We start from the raw sequence: 21,990 nt of genomic DNA, 5'->3' as shown, positions 1-21,990 counted from the left end.
AACTGTTATAGCTGCTTTTGTAAACTACTGTTTTTGTTTTTGGATAAACCTCTCTACTAGCTGTTGTGACATAATTGTAAGAACATTTTGTGATGGTTTAATCTTTGTGTATAGAAAGTTCCCTTACTTCATAGGTGTGTACTAGACTAATGGCCCTGGAGCCTTTACAAGCCTAGCCCATAGAAGTGCCCTGGGGTCATGCCGCCCAAAGTTAGTTCTCAGTGCCTCTATCAATTAGAGCCACTGGAGTGATCCTTGGGGTGAACTTTCTATTACTCATCCACTCATCAAGATTTGTCTTGAAGAATGACAGCGAGATGCTCTGCTTGACATGTATGGGAAGTCTAATCCAGAGCATGGACAGTCTCTGGGTGAGGAACCTGCCCCCCCCCCCCCCAGTATGTTCTGTTGATTGTGGTAATGAGGTTGAGGTCTCTGGAGCATGTGGTCCAGAGGATTGGGATTTCTTTAGATGTAGCATTTCTAACAGAGCTGGGTCAGACATAGCTTTGTAAATCAAGCAGAGATTGCCTCAAAGTAGGCAATATGAGACTGAGAATAGCTGGATTCTTTTGAGTCTGCCCATGGACATGTGTTTAAGGCCTAGTATCCTCTTCATGAGGTACTTCTGTGGCCTCTCCAGCTGTTGCAGGTGTCTAGTGAGGTACATGCCAAATGGGGCATTATACTCAATGATTGATCTAATGAGGAAAGAGTAGAGAGAGAGACGATGCCCTCTTTATTTCTGGATGCAAAACCCTTGGTAATGAGATGTGCCATATAAAATAACTTTCTGACCACAGTGGCAACGTGGTGGTCAAAGGAGAAGTTACTGTCAACCTGCATGCCCAGATCTCTTATAACACCTTCAGTGGGCTTCCATCGATGTGGTAATTAGTGGGAACTGAGTTTTTATCAAAGGGAATGACAACACATTTTTTTGGCATTAAGCTTAAGGCCATGGTTTTGACACCAGTCATTGGTCTCAGTGAGACCTTTCTGTAGGATAAAACCAAAGAATTTACCAGTAAAAATACGCCTCATATTTTTCAGATAAATGCACTTGCCAACTGCAGCAGTGATTGGTTTGTTTATCTTGCTGTATGCACCTGTTCAGCATTTTATATAGGCCAGACCTCAAGACCCATGAAGCTACGCATTTCTGAACATCTCAGCAATGTCAGGAACAAAGTTCTTACTAATGCATTATATAAACACACCATTGGCCATGTCACTGCTAAATTTCAATTTATTATAATTGACAAGGTGTGTGGTCCCAAATTCTCTAAGGCTGGTTGGCATGATATACTTAATAAGAAAGAGAAGGCTTGGATAGTGAGGCTGGGGGGGATTATTCCCACCCAGTCTCAATGATCATTTATGATAATATTAGTAATAAAATGTTTATGTTCTGTTAAGATATTTTTATTTTTTCACTTTTATTTTTGTGGGTGCAATCTGATTGGTGGTGGTAGCTTTGTAATTGCCTATAAATAGACCAATGATCACAGTTGTATTTATACATTGATAAAGGTCTTTGGTCGAAACCGGTCTGTAACTGTGGAGATTTATTAAAGGTCTTTTTCCCCTATTTGTGTGCTGGCTGCTGTTTTGACAATTTGATTGCCTTTTTGAGCCTTTGCACCTGCCGTCCGAGTGGAGGCTTTGTTCGTTGGATTTACGCCTTTCTGTAGGATGTCTGCATCACTTGGGGAGTTAATAATGGTTCCCAGCTTGCAATCAACTGCAAACTTGGTCAGCTACAGTCCCTTTGTGTTGGCCTGGACTTCTGAGAAGTAGATGCTGAACAGGAGAAGATCTAGGACCGATCCCTGGGGGACTCCACTTATAACTGGTTGGCAGTCTGACTTGGAGACTGCTACTTTCACACTGTGTGTTCTATCTGTGAGTCACTTTGCAACCCATCTCATGATATAGAGGTTGATGCCTAGTTTGGTGAGCTTATCAATAATTCCTGAGTGAGAAATGGTATCAAAGGCCTTGGCCAGATTGAGATAGGCTGTATGCACTGCCTTACCTTCATCCACAGCCCTGGTGACTGACTCAAAGAAGTCAACCAGGTTGAGCAGGCATGATCTCCCTTTCACAAAGCCAAACTGCGTGGGGTCTAGAGTTTGGAGATTTCCTATATCTTTGTTAATCAGGTCCATGGTGATGTGCTCCATAGCTTTACATATCAGACTTGCCAGGCTAATAGGGCAATAATTCCCAGGGTCTGTAGTCGCTCCCTCTTTATGGAGAGGGATGACTGTAGCAGTGCGCCATTCAGTGGGGACAAAGCCTGAGGAGAGGCTGTGGCTGAACAGGGCACACAGATGTGGTGCCGGTTCGCTTTGTAATTCATGTAGAACACAGCCAGGGATATTATCAGGTCCCATGGAAGTTTGGAAGTTGTATTCTTGGCTTTGGACAATGCAGCTTTAACCTGTGTTGCAGTAATGGTGGGTGCCTGAAATTCTTCTGGTATTGTGATTGGTTCTTTGGGGGGAGAAAGGGGTAAAGTTGGCACTGAATCTGTTGGCCAGTATGTTGGCAATATTTGTTAGCTCAGTTTAGGAGGTACCGTTTTGCAGTAACTCAATGTAAATCTGGGTATTGCCATGGAGGTTCTTGATATAACTATAGAAGGCTTTGTGATTGCTTTAGTGTCTGCCACAATTCTGCTTTCATAGCTGGCTTTGGAGGATTTGATGAGGGATCTCAATGTTTTGTTGATGCTAGTAAGGGAGTTTTTCCAGTCTTGTAACTTCACCATTTTCTGCAAGTTTCTTCCTTCTGTTGTAGAGTTTATTAATGGCAGGGGACCACCAGATTGGCTTCCTTTTTGTAGAAGAAAGTGCCTTGGTTCTGTTGGGTATGGCTAGTTTCATGCATTTATGTACATGTTCATACAGTGTATTGGTATATGATTCGGCAGTCATGCAGCTATTTTCAATTGGCATGGGTGCCGTGTAGTTAGCCACCTCTGTTTTTTGGAGCCCAAAGTCAGCTTTGGAGAAGTTTTTCAAAGTGGTTACTTTCGTGGAGGGTGTGGGTGAGATGTGGATTTTCACGGTGATTAGTTTATGGTGGGATCTGTCCAGGGAGGGATGGACTATTGGTGTACAGCAACAGTCACCCATGTTAGTAATAACCAGGTGAAGCATGTTGCTTCCTCTAGTGGAGGTCAGAAAGAGCTGGTCCAGGGCATTGGAATTGATGAATTCCAGGAAGCGTTGGGCCAGTGTACTGGTGACTGAGTAGTTCTCCCAGTTGATGGAGGGGTAGTTGAAGTCACCTAGTTTAAGAGTGTTGGATTTCACCTTGATAGATTCCAGGGTGCTTAGGAAAGTGGAGTGAGAGTCTGTGGAAATAGCTGGGGACCTAGAGCAGGCTATGACCTGGATCGCAGCCGTCTTACCCAATGTTAGTTGTACCAAAGTATCTCAGATGCGTTATGCTGGGCTACTAGTCTGGAGGTGTGCATATCTTTTATGAATATGGACACACCACTGCCTTTAGAGCTTCGGTCCATGTTTCGGGGCAGAAAGGTGTGGAATGAGTGGCCTGGTAGCACAGGGGTGCTTTCTGACACTTTAAACCAGGTCTCAGCTACAGCACAAATGTTAGTGCTCTCCATTTTGAGGAGTGCTTCAAGTGAGTGCATCTTGAGATTTAGATTTCTAGAGTTGAGCAGCATGACCCTCAGATTGCATTTATTTATAGCTGTTATGGTGGTAATTTGGTCTTTGGAACACCACCTAAAAAAGGCACTGTAGGTGTGGCAAGAGCCTTAGCCAGTACCCAGAAACCCAGGGGTGACAGATGCAGGCCATCTCTGGCAAAGCATCGAGGTCTGTCAATCATGTCATCCCAAGCAGACAAATACTGGATGCCCTTAGAATGACACCAGAAACTTAGCCAATTGTTGAAGTCAATCATTTTTTGTTTGTACTGTGGTATAATTCTGGGCAATGGTAGGATACTGCTCAGGGCTAGGGTCATACCTGCCTGGGCCACATAACCCAACAGCTCCACCATGTCTCTTTTCATGTAGTCCAGGGAGGTGCATCTCAGGTCATTCACACCCACATGGACAAGGACAGAGTTATAATTGTACTTGTTGTGGAGTGACTTGAGTGCATGTGTTATGTGTTGGATTCTGGCACCTGATAGTTGACTGTTACCTTCTACTTATTCAACCTAGTGAGTGGAACATCTGTGTGCCTCACTATTGAGTCACCTATGATTAGTGTATTGGGCAAGGTGTTTAGCCTTAGGGGCTTAGGTTGAGGGGCACACTGTGGAGGTGAGTTATGTGTCCTGTGGTTTGTGCTGTGTTCTGGTGGTCGACTGCGTTTCTGTCTTGGAGGTCTATGCTGTTTGGATAAATTTCTCTTGAGAGCCTCCGCAAAGGTGGGTGTGTGGTTTGTGGTTTTATGTGAGAGCTGTGATGATGGGTGTTCTGGAGAACTGTGTGTTCCATGTGGTGTGGTGCAGGTATTGACCTTTGTCTCTTGACCAGCTAGTCCGGTCTTGGCTGGAGAGTGCATAGGAGAGGGTTGTCTGTGTACATGAGGCAGTTGTTACACTGCCTCAGAATGCCCAAGCACACCAGGTTAATAGGAGAAAGCACAGGGAGCTGCCCTTTAATCATGCCAGAAGGGGTGCGTAACTACTAAGTACTGGAGCTATTTCCATGAAGAACGACTAGTGCTGATGGCACTTATGTGTGCTACAATAATTGCTACAAAAACCTGTTGAAGTGCAAAGCAATTAAGCTATTTGAAGTTCAAGAGAGAGAGAAAGAACTTGCAAGATCTAAGGGAAAAACTAAAGAGCAGACTTTCTGGCACCAGTAATATCTTACATCAGCTCGGCACCACTGTGCAGAGTTTAAACAAGAGCAAACCTGTGCAAACATGGGGCTTTTAAACCAGAAGGTTTAAAGGGATGGAAAAACTGCCCAAATGGCAAATAAACTACAATTTCTGGGCCAGAAATGACTCCTCTTGTGGTAGATAGGCTACCTAGTGCTTACCACTCCCAATAATAAGCTAGAAGGGTTCCCTCCAACACAGAAATGCTTGGTGGGGGGGGGCTCAGAAGCTTACAAACAGTCCTGGATACTGCAAATACAGAAAATATTGTATCTGGACTAGACTAGTTACAGGAAAGGTGGGAAACAAGTGCAAACGTGGGCTTTTAAACCAGAAAGTTGAAAGGGATGGAAAAACAGCCCAAATGGCCAATAAACTATAATTTCTGGGCCAGAAACTACTTCTCTTGTGGTAGATAGGCTACCTAGCGCTTACCACTCCCACTCCCACAGAAAGGCTTGGGGGGCTGAAAAGCTTACAAACAGTCCTGGATATAGCAAATCTGTATCTGGACTAGACCAGTTATAGGAAAGGCAGGAAACAAGCTTAGAACTTTTTTTGTTTTTTTTTTTTTTTACAGAAAAGTAGTTAAAACAATAGTAAAAATAATTCAAATGCAGTACAAGCTAGCACACTTGAGTGTGTACCAATGTTAAAGCAAATACAGTTTAAATAAATGCAATTAAATTAAAAAATGACTAAAAATAAGTGCAGAAAGCAGTAAATTAGGAAAAATCAAGCAAATACAGTTTAAATGAATGCAATTAAATTAAAAAATGACTAAAAACAAGTGCAAAAAGCAGTAAATTAGGAAAAAGTCAAAATGGAGGCACTTAGCGTATCAAAAAGCAATGCCACCAAATATATAAATAATTAAGTTAAGCAAAAATTAAGACAGTGCAGAACTCTGAACAGTTATAAAGTGCCAAAAATATACTCATCAGTTCTATATTTCCAGATTGTTTGAGAAGCACACTCAGTCAGAACACTAGGAGATTCTAGCATTGGTATGCAGGACATTATGGAAAAAAGGTTTTGTTAAGGGTTTGTCCACAAAAATGTAGACCACAAGAACCTTGTTAAATGTAAAGTAACTCGCCTGAAGCATAAGTGCTAAGACAAAAGCTTAAAATGCTTAGAATAACAGATACATTTAATTAGGCTACTATTTTATTTATTTTATTTATTTTGTTTTACATTTGTTGACCGGGCTAGTCTAACTGGATACATGTCCATTTTCAGTAGAGGCCCGGGGAGAAAAGCTCCATAGAGGGTAGTTATGACAAAAACAACAGGAGATCAGAATACAAAGTATTACATTCAAAGTCAAGTGAGAAAATAGAAGGGTTATACAAATAATTTAAAGAGGTAAAACATTCTTAGGTAGTTGGAGTCTCCTAACTACAAATGAAGACCGTTGCATTTTGGATTGGGTGGAAATTAGGTAGTAGTGGGCTGTTTGCTATTAATCAGGATTAGAACATGGGCATAACCATTCAGATTTTAGTAGATCTTTGAGTTGTTTTTTGAATTGGTGGAGTGAGGTCTCGTGTCTTAGGTTGTTTGGGAGGGCATTCCAGGATTTTCCAATGGAATTAGCATAGAGTGCTTCACCTCCTGAATTGTTAGATTTAATAGTTTGAATTTGTAGGCTTTTGGATGATCTAAGGGATGTAAGGTTAGAGTAGGGAGTGAATATTTTGGTCATTGAGGGTTTTGTCAGGATGGTGGATTGTTTTAAATGCCTCAATGAGCTGATTGAGTTTGAGAATGTTAGGTAGTTCTAACCAATCTAATGTTCTGAGATTGTTACAGTGGTGTGTACGATAGGGCATTCCTGTTATAAATCTAGCTATGTGGTTATAGGTTGTAGATAGTTTGTTGAGTTCTCTTTTATTAAGGAAGGAGAATATCGGGGAGGCATAGAGGAGTGTGGAAAGGAGGTGAGTCCGGGCAATGGTTAATTTAGTGTGTGGGGTTAGGAAGTTCTTAATTCTATACATGGACCCGAGTTTCTTGTTTACCGGCTTAATGGTCAGGTTGATATGAGTATCAAATTTAAGCTTGTGGTCTATGGTCACACCTAGTAATTTGGTGTGGGAGACAGGGTCAATTATGGTCCCATTATTGGATGTCATGTGAAAGATGGGGTGATTGGAGCTAGGAGATTGATTTCCTTGAGGGGTGGAAGTAGTGGGGAAAAACAGAAGTAATTTGGTTTTGGATGGGTTTAGTAAGAGTTTTAGTTCCAAGAACCATTTTTCAACTAGGGAAAAACAGTTTTGGGTGGCAACTTGGAGTTTGTCGAGAGAGCTGTCGGAGCAGATCAGGGTGGAGTCGTCTGCATATTGTATGCAGGTGGCTTTGGGAATGATAGAGTGCAGATCATTAATAAATATGGAGAAAAGAAGAGGACCAAGGATAGATCCTTGGGGAACACCGATATTTGTGGGGAGTAGGTCGGATAAGCTATTTTCCCATAGAACAGCCTGATTTCTATGAGAAAGGTAGTCATTAAACCAGTCTATAGTAGTCTTGCTAAGGTAGTATGCCTCCAGTGTGTGGATCAACTGTTGGTGATTGACCATGTCGAAGGCTTTGGATAGATCAAGAAAGAGCACCGAGGTTACTAATTTATTGTTTCGATTTTGGTTAACTGAGTCAATAAAGGAAAGGAGAGCAGTAGTTGTGTTGTGATGGGGGCGAAAGCCGTGCTGGGTGTGAGACAGGAGATTGTTTCGAGTAAGATGGGTAATGAGCTGCTTGTGAATGCAGCGTTCCATGATTTTGGCTAGAGGAGATAATATAGCTATGGGTCTGTAGTTTGATGTGTCAGTGGAAGGTCCACCTTTATGTAGAGGGATGATGTGGGAGATTTTCCAAATAGAGGGAATAGAAGCTTCTGAAATGGTCCGGTTAACCAAGATAGAAACAGGGTAGGCTATCCTAACAAGCAGTATTAAATGCAGCAGAATAAAAGCACTTGAACACACAGCAAAAATAAGGTTATAAAGTATGAAGAACCCAATTACAGTAAAAGCAGATGAATAAAGTGTACATTTTTTTTTTGTGGGGAGGGAGGAAAAGAGTTGGGGGTAGTCTTGCCCAGATAATCTCACTGCACTATGTTGAGTGATCAAATGAGATTGGACTGGGAGCAGTGACCAAGATCAGATTTACAGCAGGGGCGGGCAAATCCAAAGCCACCAAATTTAGTACTACAAGAACACTTGGAGGGGAGAAAAAAACAGTGCAGGCAACAACAAAAGACAGAAACAATAAAGGAAATATATAAATACAGCACAGTGTAAACTGAGTTGCAAAAAGTGTACTTATCAGATGGGAAAAAAGTCCAACTCTGCGCACAGTCAGGAGAATATAGTTCTCTGCTATATCAGCTCTGCACAAAAATGCAGTTTGTAATGGAAGTACAACACAGAAAATGCACCTCAGGCAATGACTAACAGCTCAACAGCCCCCACCTGAAACTAGCTTCTGAGCTACACTGAGAAACCAGTGCAGACAACAAGACAGGAACAATACAGCAAATATATAAGTAATAAAGCAAATATATAAATACAGCACAGTGCAAATGGAGTTGCAAAAAGTGTACTTATCAAATGGGAAAAGATTCCAACTCTATTCACAGTCAGGTAAATATAGTTCTCTCCTATATCAGCTCAAATTCACAGAAATTCACTATCTTTCATTATATATCTGTCTGTTCACTCCATGTTACTTACTTTTGCCCTGTTTATTAACCACACACTTTCTCACAGTCTTTCCATACTTTGTCCACCCCCCCACACACATTTTTCTTTTAGCTGTGCATTTGTTCCTGCTGATAAAACTCTGATAACAAGTTGATATTAGCTCTTTAAGTGATAGTTGTGACTTTTTTAAATCATTATACTTCCCTAGTTTTAACTAATGATGTAATCTTACAAATTGGCCATGCCCTGTTTGGATATCAGGCATCCCATTCATTTCTGGAAAGCCAACATATCCTGCACAACTCTGGAAGTTTTTTTTTTTTTTTATTTGTAATTAAACACAAAAATGGCACAAGTACAGCATTTGTCAGGGTCGAACACATAATTAAATAACTTCACAAGGTACTTACTGCTACAGACCTTCTGCTTTATAGTTTCAAATGTAATTGGAAGTTCTAAACTGTTTATTTACTGTCTGACCTTGCTTAAAGTTAACAAAACTGTGACATTTTATACTCTTCATCTATTTTAACCCTTACACTTCACAAGTGCTTGGAGAGCTTCTGGGTTTGATTTAAACTATGACTAACTACTTAATAAGCTTAGCTTTGCCACACCCCTATTCTGATTTAATCAGTTGACTTAGGTTATTATTATTATTATTATTATTATTATTATTATTTTAATTCTTAAAAGTAGTTCTCCCAGCTTACCAGTGAATGTTTTTAGTCAGTGTGATTTCCGGCCTACTTCACTTCCCTCCCATTTCAAATTCCCAAGTTTACTTTAAGTACCATTTCTTCTGGGAAAGAATATGAGATCAAAGAGGTTTGGATCTTTCATGGCTCAAAAGGTTTGACACAGATCCATGCAGAGGAATCTATAATACAATGAGTAAAGTGAAAGCGCTACAAATCTGTCCTGATAACTTAAAGGAATAGTGTCAAGATTCCCTTTCATTGCTTTGATTAAGCTGGTAGGTCAGGTGATCGCATTGTTTACATTTAGCCAGCTTTCGGTCTGAGGGCTCAGGTTTCAGTGTCTTGGGGAAGGAAATGCTGACAGTTTCCTCTATGTGCTCTTTTATTTACAGCCCCATGATGATAGTAAAGCCGTATAACTTCACTTTGTTCATAGGTTCATAGGTGGTACTAGGCTATCGGCCCAAGGGTCTATGTAAGCCTAGACAACAAGGTTCCCTGTCTTTCGCAACCCAAGAAAGTTATTTTCTTGTGCCCCTGTCAAACAGAGCCACAGAAGTGATCGCCAGGGTGAATTTCCTATTTCCCATCCACTCATCAAGATTTTTCTTGAAGAGTGCCAGTGAGGAACTCTACTTGACATAGATGGGAATCTATCCCTCCAGCATGTTCTGTTTATTGTGGTGACAAGGTTTAGGTCTCTAGAGCATGTAGTTCAGAGGGATTGGGATTTCTTTAGGTGTAGCATGTCCAACAGCTCTGGGTTTGACATAGCTTTGTACGTTAGGCAGAGATCACCTCAGAGTAGGTGATATTATACGGGGTAAAGCTGGAGATTTTTGAGACGGTCAACATAGGGCATCTGCTTGAGTCCAGTAATCCTCTTTGTGAGGTACTTCTGTGGCATTTCCAGCTGCTGCAGATGTCTTGTGAGGTACATTCCAAAAGGGGCATTGTACTCTATAATGGCTCTAATGAGAGCCAAGTAGAGAGGAGCAATGACCACTGTTTTCCTGGATGAGAACCCTTTCATGATGAGGTGTGCCACGTAGAAGGATTTCCTGACTACTGTGGCGATGTGATTATCATAGGAGAGACTACTGTCCACCTGAGTCCCAAGTTCTCTTATCACACCTTTGGCATTAAGTAGATTGCTGCCTATGTGGTAGTTCATGGGTACAGAGTTTTTAACAAAGGAGATGACAATGCCATTTTTGGCATTGACCTTGAGGCCATGGCTCTGACACCAGGGATCTTTCTCAGTGAGGCCCTTCTGTAGGATGTTCACATCATTTGGGGGCTCAACTATGGCACCTAATTTGCAGTCATCTCTGAACTTTGTCAGCCAGAGACCCTCTGTGTTAGCCTGTATTTCAGAAAAGTAGATACCAAACAGGAGAGGACCCAGGACTGAGCCCTGTGGTACTCCACTTGTCACTGGTTTTAATTCAGATTTGGAGTCTGCAACTTTTAAATATGGGTTCTGTCAGTGAGCCAGTTGTCAACCCATGTTGTGACATATGGATTTATACCCAGTTTAGTGAGTTTATCAATAATTTGAGAATGGGGGATGGTGTTGAAAGCCTTGGTGAGGTCAAGATAGCCTGTGTGAACCACCTTATCCTTGTCTATGGCTTTGGTGACTGTTTCAAAGAAGTCAATCAGGTTCAGGAGGCATGATCTGCCTTTCACAAACCTGAACTGGGTGGAGTCCAGAGTTTGGAGGTTACCAATATCTTTGTTTATGAGTTCCATGATGATACATTACATGGCCTTGCAGACCAGGCTTATCAGGCTAATAGGGTGATAGTTCCAGGGGTCCATGGTGACTCCCCCTTTGTGGAGTGGAATAACTGTTGCTGTGTGCCATATGGTGGACACAAAGCCTGATGTGAAGCTATGACTGAACGTGGTGCTAAGGTGGGGAGTCAGTTTGTTCTGAAGTTCATGTAGAATGCAGCCTGAGATGTTGTCCAGTCCCATGGATGCTGTGTTCTTGGCTTTAGAGCGTGCAGTTTCTACCTGCATAGTTGTGATTACAGGGATTCTGCATTCTTCTGGTATAGATATGGGGCCTTTAGGGGGTGAGAGGGGGGTAAAGTTAGCAATGAACCTATCAGCCAGGAAGTTGTCAATATCAGTTGGTTCTGTAATTTTCATGCCATTGTGCTGTAACTCAGAGCAGATTCTTGACATAGCTACAGAATGCTTTGTGGTTGTCCACTTAGTTAATTAGTGGCACTCTTGTTTTCTTAGCTTAGGAGGATTTTATGAAGGATCTCAGCTTCTTACTGAGACTGACCAGGGAGCCAGAGAAGATTCAGGGAAGCTGTTGAAGACTGGGGGTGGGCGAAGGGTGAGAGGGGCACTTAGTGTTCTAAAAAGGGCAATGTTTTATAACTATTTACTACTACAACATAAGTTCACTTGGAGGACTTTTTAAGCAGAGCCAATTCCTTTTTGGTGCTTGATTCTTGAGCTAACATTTTCTGATTGGTCTTACCTATCCCATGGCTGATAATTGTATATTAGCCCTAGTGAGAATAACTGTGATCATTCCATAGATAATTTGAGGGGACCTATATAAGGGATGCAGCATTTAGGAACTGCCTCTATCCATTTGTGGCATGAGGGGCAATCATGGAGTACATTTTCTATTGCCCATCCTTAAATAAACGGTTGCATCTGAATATGGACAGATGAGCTTTGTTTTATTTTTATGGATAGTTTGTTCTGGAACAGTGGTAGCCACTGTGGTATATATCCATCTCTCCACAACATTCAGGCCCATGAAAAATAGGTACAAATCTGTACTCTGATTAATGCAAAATTTGCATACATAACTACACAACCCCAACCACTCCAAAGGAATTGTGGGATACCAACTTTCAAATGCAAACTGAAGAACAGAATCAAAATATAGCACCAGAGTCCCCCTGCAGCCATTCCAATGTCCCATCACCTAGCTATTTCACCCAATTTACCATAAACACTAATGTGTGCATACTGCTTTACTTCTACAACGATTATTTGGATTTTATTTTTTTACATTTTATAGCACAATGCACAAATGCTAACAGATATCTGCTAAACAAAGCAATACTGTCTCACAATGAAAATAGACTTGGCATTAAAACTTTTCTGCCCTCGAAACTCGCATTCATTTAAACAGCATTAAAACCCACACCACATCCAAAGAAAGTGCATCTGGCCAGTGGTGGATAAAGATTACCTTTGGGCAGTTTTCAAATCAGAGGCCCCTTGCGCACAAAACAAGAAACACACATACGTTCTTTGATACAGCTTCCTGACTTTATCAAATTATACTCCTTGTATAATACAGCACACTTGTTAGACGCAAGTTAGAGCGCATTTTAAATTTATTGTTTGAACATTTTTCCAGTAGGCAATGAAGCAAAGTGCATGCACCAATAATGACAAAACTGCCCTAGTCAGAACATTTCCATGATAACAGTCTACTTCTACACACAATATATATTTTATATATATATATATATATATATATATATATATATATATATATATATATATATATATATATATATATATATACAAATACTAGGTATGTTGCACAGCTTCTTGCACTTATTTTCAATTGGGGGGGGGGGCAAAAGGCCAAACACCAGGGACACATTTTAAACATTGCTTGTATAATTTTGGAAAGTTGCTTGCATAAAATGTTGCGTTAACACTGTACATTTCATTGCCGAGTTTTGAACCCAGAACTCTGTGCACTATAGTCAGAGCAACATACCACTAAGCTAAGTCAGTTTCCTGAAAGGCAGGAAGACAAACTTAAATGCTATCATTTAGTGAATTCAGTTCTCACTTATCACCATAGCTCTCAACCTCTTAGCACAAAAATACAGAACAAAGCCAATAATGGGGGAACACAGCCCCAAAATAGGGACACATTTCAAATACTGATCTTATAAACTTAGAAAATTGCTAGCATAAAAGGTTATGTTTTACTGCTCCTGAAAAAAAAAAAAAGAGATTTAATGAGGAACAGAACAAAATTGTGAGTCATAAATTCACAAGTGATGGTGGCTAGGGACTTTAGGCTCTTTTTGCCTGCAACCAAGGTACAGGGTTTGAGCCTGTATACCTCTAGCCATCAGATGTATCCTGTTGGGGCCATTTACACACACACACCTGAAGACAGTACCTTAGCACTGCATAATCCACAGCTGAATGTCTGGCATTAGCTCCTAGGCTGCAGTTAAAAAAAAATCTGTATCCCCAGCTCTGCAATGACGAAATCTGCCCAAACAGCAAAACTAAATAAGAAATCCATTCAAACAGGTCTGCCCAAATGGCTGTTATGCAATAAAAGAGATTGGAGACGGAAAATCCCCAGCTCTGTAGCAAAACTGCAATTAAACTGTTCAAACAAGCGTGCAGTCATTACGCACATGATGACGAGGTGGGATGGTCGCAAGTGCTGCAAAAGTGGGGGTGGTCCTGGCGCCTATGCAGGGAGCTCCTCCATTCATGGGATTTTACTCTCTTTTTCAACAGTTTCTTCCTTCTGTTTCTTCCTTCTGTTGCAGAGTTTATAGCAGGGGACCACCAGATTGGCTTCCTTTTTTTGGAGGATAGCATCTTGGTTCTGTTAGGGATAGCATGATCTATGCACTTGTGTAAGTGATTATAGAGTGCATTTCTGTAGGGTTCAGCAGTCATAACTGTATTATCCATCTGCATGGGTGTCATGACACTCATCACTTCTGTTTTAAGAAACATAAAGTTGGCTTTGGAGAAATTTTTTACAGTGGTTTCCTTACTGGGGGCTTCAGGTGTGGAACACCGGTCATTCATGTTGGTAATGATTAGGTCTAGGATATTGTTGCCCCTGGTGGGGGTGTGGATAAGTTGATCCTGGGCATTGGAGTTTATGAATTCTAGAAAGCGTTGAGTGAAAGGGTTGGTACATGATTAGTTTTCCCAGTTTTTTCCCAGTTAATGGTAGGGTAGTTGAAATCGTCCATTATTAGGGTGTTTGGTTAAACCCTAATATTTTCCAGTATATCAAGAAAAGAGGAGTGGGAATCCTGGGACATGGTGAGGGATCTGTAGCAAGCTACAGTTTGGATTGTAGTTTTGTCTAGAGTTAGTTGCACTTGGATAATCTCGGATGCATTACGTTGGACAACTAGCCTGGTGGTGTGGATATCCTTAATGAATATGGACACACCTCCACCTTTGGTGTTCCAGTCCAGGTTAGATGGCCGAAAGGTATATTATGAATTATAGCCTGGTAATGCAGGGGAGCTCTCTGAAGCTTTGAACCAGGTTTCAGTCACTGCACAGATATCGATGTTCTCCATTTTCAGGAGTGCCTCGAGTGAGAACATTTTGAGGTTTAGACTTCTAGCATTAAGTAGCATTACCCTCCGTTTTTGCTTGCCAGTACCTGTTACAGTGGTGAATTTGTCATTTGAACCTTGCCTAAAAAAGGCACTATAGAAAGTGCAAGAGCCTTAGCCAGTATCCGGAAATCCAGGGGCAACAAGTGCAGGCCATCTGTGGCAAAGCATCATGCCCTGTCGACCATGTCGTCCCAGGCAGACAGATACTGGATCCCCTTAGAATGACACCAGAAGCTTAGCCAATTGTTGAAGTCAATCTACCTTGTACTGTGTTATCATTCTGGGCGAAGGCAGGATGCTACTCAGGGCTAGGGTCATACCTGTCTGGATTACAAGATCGGAGAGCTCTTCAATGTCTCTTTACATGTAGTCCAGGGAGGTACATCTCAGGTCATTCACACCAACATGGACAATGACAGAGTCATACTTGCACTTGTTGAGGAGTGACCTGAGTGCGTGGGTTATGTGGTGGATCCTGGCACCCAACAGGCAGCTGACAGTAACCTTCTCCTTGTTTAGCCTGGTGAGTGGACCATCAATGTGCCTGACTATAGAGTCACCTATGACTAGAGTGTTGGGTACGTTGTTATGCCTTATGGGCTGTGTTTGAGTGGCACATTGTGGGCTATGTGTCATTTGGGTTGTGCTGGGGTGTGGAGGTTGCATGTGTTTCTGCTTTGGAGGTCCCTGTTGCTTGGGCAGATTATTATTGAGATCCTCAGTGAATGTTTTTGTATTTCTATGTGTTTATTTTGGTGGTGTAGGTTTAGTGGGACTATGTGATGAGTGTGGTGTGGTGCAAGTGTTTACCTTCTCCTCTTGACTGGCAAGTTCAATCTTGGTTGGAGAGAGCTTTGCCTCCAGTTTGGCTGAATAAATGCATCTCTCACAGGTTGTAGTGTTGGGTGGTAGGAGGAGAGGGTTGTCAGTGCACATGAGGCAATTGTTACATTACCCCAAGGTGCCCAGATTCATCAGGTAGACAGGAGAGAACACCGGAAGCTGGCGCTTGGACATGACTGGGTAACCACTATTTTCCTCCAGACAAGAGAGGGAAGTAAATACTAGAGCTGTTTTCCTCTAAGCAAATGAGGAAGATAAGTACAAAAAATGTTTTCCTCTAGGTATGAGGAAGGTTGAGTGCTTTAGTAATTTGTAGCTTATTTAGTGCTTACAACAAGTTCTGAACCAGTGCTGAACATGAAGAAGCAAATTCAAGTGTGAAAACTAAGAATCTGGCTAGTTCTAAGGGAAAATGTAAAGCAGTGGTGCTTATACGAGCTATTTATTTTTGTTATTTTTTTTTTTTTGCAACTTCTACTTTGGAGGCAGAGGCAAATGTCACTATTTTTAATATTTTCTGCACCACAGTTGCTTGGTTGTTTGAGTGTACATCTAATTGGAAAAGATGCAGTGGATATAATTGCTCATTGATGTGCTTTTTACATAAATATCCCCATTCAGTTTATTGCTGTGGTGGGTCCTACTGCTGTTTGGTATATGAGAAAATGGCACCACAATTATATCCTTATATTAGCAGTACAGGATGCACTACTATTGATGGAGGAGGAATAAAATCAGAATGTTAGAGAAAAAAGGTGCACTGTTACATTATAAGCACTCAACAGCTAAGTCAGCTGTCAATAGTAGGCATGTGGAAAAGAGAGAGTATTGTACCACACTGCTAAAGAATTATCCCTGGTCATCTGTATAACCTGTTCAGCTTGGGTACCACCCAGAAAGAATGTTAGGGGGCGTATTCAAGAATACTTTAGGTGAATTTATTTCACAGCTGTAAAATCTGAACTCTCCTAAAGATAACATATATAGAAGGCACAGTATTTTTTCTGCTTGTTTATGCAATGCACAACATTGCATTACAAATCATATACAACCTAAAATCTCACTGTGCCATTACTGCAAAGTTTCAGAGACTGGGTGAAATGCATTCCTCCTAACAAACACCATACCCAAAGTAATCAGGGTTTACAACAGACATATAAAAGGCTGTTTTATAATCCTGACTCACATGTCATTGAAAAACAAAATATCAGACATAAACAATAGACACCTGTAAGCTGTTGAAAACTGAAATAAAAAAATGTGAAATAAAAACCTGACAAAAACAAAGAAAGAACAGTAATTCACCTTGCCACTCCTGCTGTACTCCATGTAGGAACTATACCACCCACAGTCCTACTACTTGAATAAGCCCATTCTGAGCTTGCACAACTTTGTACCAAGCGAATTACACAGTTTATATAAATAAGCAATTATATTCTTGTCCCAAAAAAAGATGCAGCTTTGGAAGGAGACTCTTAAAATAGTGTGAGGGAAGGGTAGTCTTTTACCTCTCTGTTAATGTTCTTTAGGATAGGTTATTTGTATTGCTCAAGTGTTAACTCCTTGGCATACTTTGCCTTTATGAATAACTCCTATTACTTAAATGATTCTGTAAAGGTTGTCATAGGTGTTGTGGGTGGCTGTGCCCCACAAATCCCTCTAACTAATATAAAAATCCTCCAGGGTTGCACCATTCGTGGGGAAGGGAACCAAGTTATGAGAGCCTATTATGCTGTATGTGCCCTATGCTACAAGTAACCACTGCTGTTATTGTTTGTGTTTTATGGCTGTGTTAGTTTTCAGGTACTGATTGCCATGTATGAATGTGAGATTTTTTCAGAGATGCAAAGGAACTCCTCATGCAGGACAGTGTGGATAAAATGAGTGCATTGTTTGGTCAGCTGACTGCAAGAGATAGTTGGCATAGGCTACATGGACTTTGGTCAAGTAGATAACAGTACCATATTAGCATATATAGCACATTTGGGATCTGAGAATGTCTCAAATGATGATGTCCTAATAAGCTGTCAGCCCTATCAGGACTAAAAGGAATAGCTTAAATCCAAAGAGAATGAAAATGGGGTTAGCACTGGACTGGCATATTATTGGAGTTCAGTCTCATGTTAATAAAGGTTCATAGGTATATAATAGGCTAATGACCACCAGGACCTTTATAAGCCTAGTCATGCAACCCAACCCAGTTGTGTCCCTATGTATCATAGACATTTATTAGGAGAGGTATTTTAGTTGGGAAGTGTTTGGTTTTTATGTGGAGAATGTTAGTTTGGGCATTACTGACTGTCTCTGTATATCAGAGATATAGGTAGGGCCAGACCCTATTTATGATCAACTAGCAGTGATATATAATCAAGTTCTGGTCCAGTCCTATGTTAGCATCAATGACTGTATAGAGAGATTCTCCTGTATTTGTTTAGATGATCCTATGATACTCAAGTGGAATGAAGAATAGACAGAGCAGGCATGAAGCAGAATGGTGGAACATGGATATCTGTGATGCAGAACTCATGGCCACAGTCAAAGAAAACAGGTACAACAGACACAGTGCACAAAGTACACAGTGCTGGTGGTAATGATGGGTCAGATACAATGATACTGGACAATACTTAATGTTTGACTCAGACTAAAGCTAAACTGGGACTACTCCCAAAATCTATTTGTTTCATGAAGATCCCTTGAATGTAAATTCTCTAGTGGACAAGTCTGATAAATCCTTTCAAATATGAAAGGAGTAATGTCCTGGCATCAAGTGTAATGTGAGATTCTGAACTGCTACCCAGTATTCTCTCACCAAAAACAGTGAAGTACATTCTGCATTGTATACAATATGAACAAGAATACTGATCATGTTGACACTCTCCCACTAAACCAAAAAGATATGAAGTAACTGAGATTTGGTTTAGTATATTATTTACTAACAATATGCAGTGATACACACATATGCAGGCAAAAATGTCCAATGGGGTGAGCATCATTAGCATAATTCTCATTACTGTACTTAGATAATGGGGCTGTATGTTAAATTGTTTTGTATCTTTTAATAGTATATGAATTATGTCCTTCCTGAGTTCATTGTTGCAGTATCACTAACAGTTGGGGTATTCAGCTAATGATAGCTGCACATCATACCTCTCAACCTCTGAGAGTAAGAAATATGGACAAAGCGATAAATAATGGGGGGGGGGTAAAGGCCCAAAATACGGACAATTGTTAAGTATTCCTCCTAAAACTTAAATAAAGTTGATAGAATAACAAGTTTTCTATTAACATGAATTTTCTGAAGGATATGATGTCAGAAACTTGAAACATCTGTCATTATTCTCTGACTTCCATCCTCAATTATTTGCTGATTATTTGTCAGAAAGCCAAAAATTTATAAGGAACAAACCAAAAATATGAGGCAATCTGGACAATCTGTGAAAATCTGGACAGTTGAGAGGTATGCTGCACATCCAGCCAGCATACCTTCCTCTCATACTATATGTCCAGTGTATGACTTCAGCAAGAAATTGCTAGACACGGTACAAGCACAAAACATATCTGAACTTTCTTGCTGCCAACCCAAAAACTAAACTCTTGTTTCAGCTTTAATCTGTCACATAAGTGATCCATGTCTTTTCCATTGCCTTAGGCAGAAAAGTATCCCTGTTGTGGACCCTTACTTTATTTCTTCTATTTATGACAAGAATTTTGTTTGTGTCATCGAAGAGAGGAAAATGACTGCAGGAGACAAATTCCATGCGGGGACAAGCACTCTAAGTGTTTATTTTGTCTTGGAGCTACCCATAATTATAAGGATGGTTCTAGTTATCAATCATTTGTCTCTAACACCTTACACAGAAGTTTTTTATCTTTAAGATTGATTTAGAAAATCACAGAGTTAAGCAGCTGACACAGGGTATGATGGCTTCTGAGGATTCCCACTCAGACATATCTCCCTTGCCAAAAAATAAGTTTAAAAAGTCCAACCCTGAAACTTTTGCTGCTATATGGTCACCTCATATGTCTTTGCAGGGTCTGTTAACAAGTTCTTCAACCACCCTGGTTCCTTTGATATTTCCTCTTCCTCAACCCTGTTGGAGGCTGATATGGCACAACCTTCTCAGATGTCCTTTCTGATGGACAAGACATCCACTTTGGATAATATGACCTCAGCTTGTCATTCCCTTTTTACTTCATTAAGGTATTTTTTAAATATCTAGATGAAGCACTGTACAAGTTTAAGTACTTTAATATTTTATGATAACTTAAGCTGTCACATTCATGGATACTCTTAGTATTTTTCTGCTCTACTCTTTCCAATTACACGTGCTAGTTTTCTTATAAGAATTCCATATCATTATTCCATATTCAGGTTTAGGACTAATGTAAATTACAAACAATGACTTCATCATTTATTGTTTCCTAGACTCTAAATATTTTATACAGCTGATTGTGTTATAACTATCATTAACCATTTGGTGAATATGATCAAGAAAATAATCAAACTGGATTGACCTATATACCTAGATCCTTCAATGAATCCATATTGAAAATAAATGTATTCTGTTTTAAATGTTCACCCTACAAGTTATGTTTCACAAAGTTGATGTGCTTTGTTTTTGATGTGTTTATCAGCATGTTATTCTCCTGTGCCCAAATTGGTCAAGTTAATAATGTTCTATTGTAGACATGCCATATCCATTTATTTATTAATTTTATTTTATTTATTTAAATTTGTTGACTGGGAGTGTCTTACTGGATGTAGGTCCATTTTCAGCGGAGGCCCGGGGAGAAAAGCTCCACAGTTAAAATAGACAGACAGTAGTTAACACTGGATTTACATAGTGATTAACAATTTGATTAACATAGCAATTAATTACAACCATAGTTACAGATGAAGAACATAGTACATCAGTAGACAACTAGAATCTTTATCTGCATAGTACATAACAGACATTAACAATTGTTGCAATAAGAAATTCCTGCTGTATAATAAGTACTAGGCTTATGAGCATCCGAGCTTGCTATAATCATGGTAGTTAGTGGGGTGGAAAGAAAAGTAGTGGTTGGATGGGGTGGGTGATATTAGAGTGGGAGTTGCAAGGGCATAGCCAGCATGTTTTAGGTGCACTTTTAGTAAAGTTTTGAAGTGGGTGCATGATGGTACGGAGGTAATTGTGGGTGGGAGGGAGTTCCATAATTTGGCTATGGCGCAAGAGAATCGTGCTTCACCAGCAGAGTTACTGGCTTTAGTGATCTGCAAGTGACTTTTGTTGCTGGATCTTAGTGGTCTGGTGGTGCGATAGGGTTGGAGTAAATTCTGGAGGAATGGGACATTTAGTGGATGGTTTACTAGTTTGTGGGCGAGTGAGAGATGATACCATTGAAGGAGGTGAGGGAGTTCAAGCCAGCCCAGTTCAGCAAGTGAGAGACAGTGGTGACTACGGTAGGATGCCCCTGTGGCGAATTTGGTGATTTTGTTGTAGCAGGTCTCTAGCTTGTTTAGATCGCATTGGCTTAGGTTGGTATATATTGGAGAGGCATAAAGTAGGGTGGAGATAAGGTGGGAATTTGCTACTGAAATCTTTGCTGCTTTGGTAAGAAGTTGCTTATTTCTGTATAACGCTCCTAGTTTTTTGTGGACTTTTTTATGGTCATGGATATGTGAATGTCAAATTTTAGTTTATTGTCTATTTGCAATCCTAGCAATTTGTTGTGTTCTATTGGGTGTATAGTGGTGTTGTCTTTTGCTGTGATGTTAAAGTGAGAGTTGTTTTGAGTATGTTTGGTGGGTTGGAAGATGAGTAGTTTAGTTTTGTTTCGGTTGAGTATTAATTGGGCATCAGATAATCAAGTTTCAACAGAGGAAAAGGCTTCCTGTGTGACTTTTTGCAGTTTGCGTAGGGACTGGGCTGAGCAGATGATGGTTGAGTCATCTGAGTATTGTATGAGTGTGCCATGTTTGGTGGCAGAGGCTAGATTATTGGTGAAAATAGAGAAGAGTAGGTGTCCAAGGATGGATCCTTGGGGAAACCCTATAGAGGCAGGTAGTTGGAGAGATAAGTCATTTTGCCATACAACGGATTGTTGGCAGTCAGACAGGTAACTCTGAAACCAATTGGTGACTGATTGAGAGAAGGATATGTTATTGAGGACAGAGATGAGTTGTTTGTGTGGGACCATGTCAAATGCTTTAGATAGGTCTAAGAAAGTAGCAGAGGAGAGATAGCCATTGTTTTTATGCTGAAGGATAGTGTTAGTAAAGGAGAATAAGGCAGTGGTGGTGCTATAGTTTGGTCGGCAACCATGCTTAGTATTGGAAAGGAGGTTGTTAGTAAGGAGGTAGTCTGAGACCTGATAGTAAATGCATCTCTCTAGTATTTTGGAGAGTTGAGGGAGAATAGCTATGGAATGGTAATTGGTTAGTTCTGTGGAGGGGCCACCTTTGTGGAGGGGAATT

Source organism: Protopterus annectens, chromosome 3.part0 (genome assembly GCF_019279795.1).
Source record: "Protopterus annectens isolate FY-2018-M chromosome 3.part0, PAN1.0, whole genome shotgun sequence".
In the NCBI taxonomy this organism is placed as follows: Eukaryota; Metazoa; Chordata; order Ceratodontiformes; family Protopteridae; genus Protopterus; species Protopterus annectens.
The sequence above is the reverse complement of the archived record's forward strand: the minus strand, read 5'-3'. Positions refer to the sequence as shown.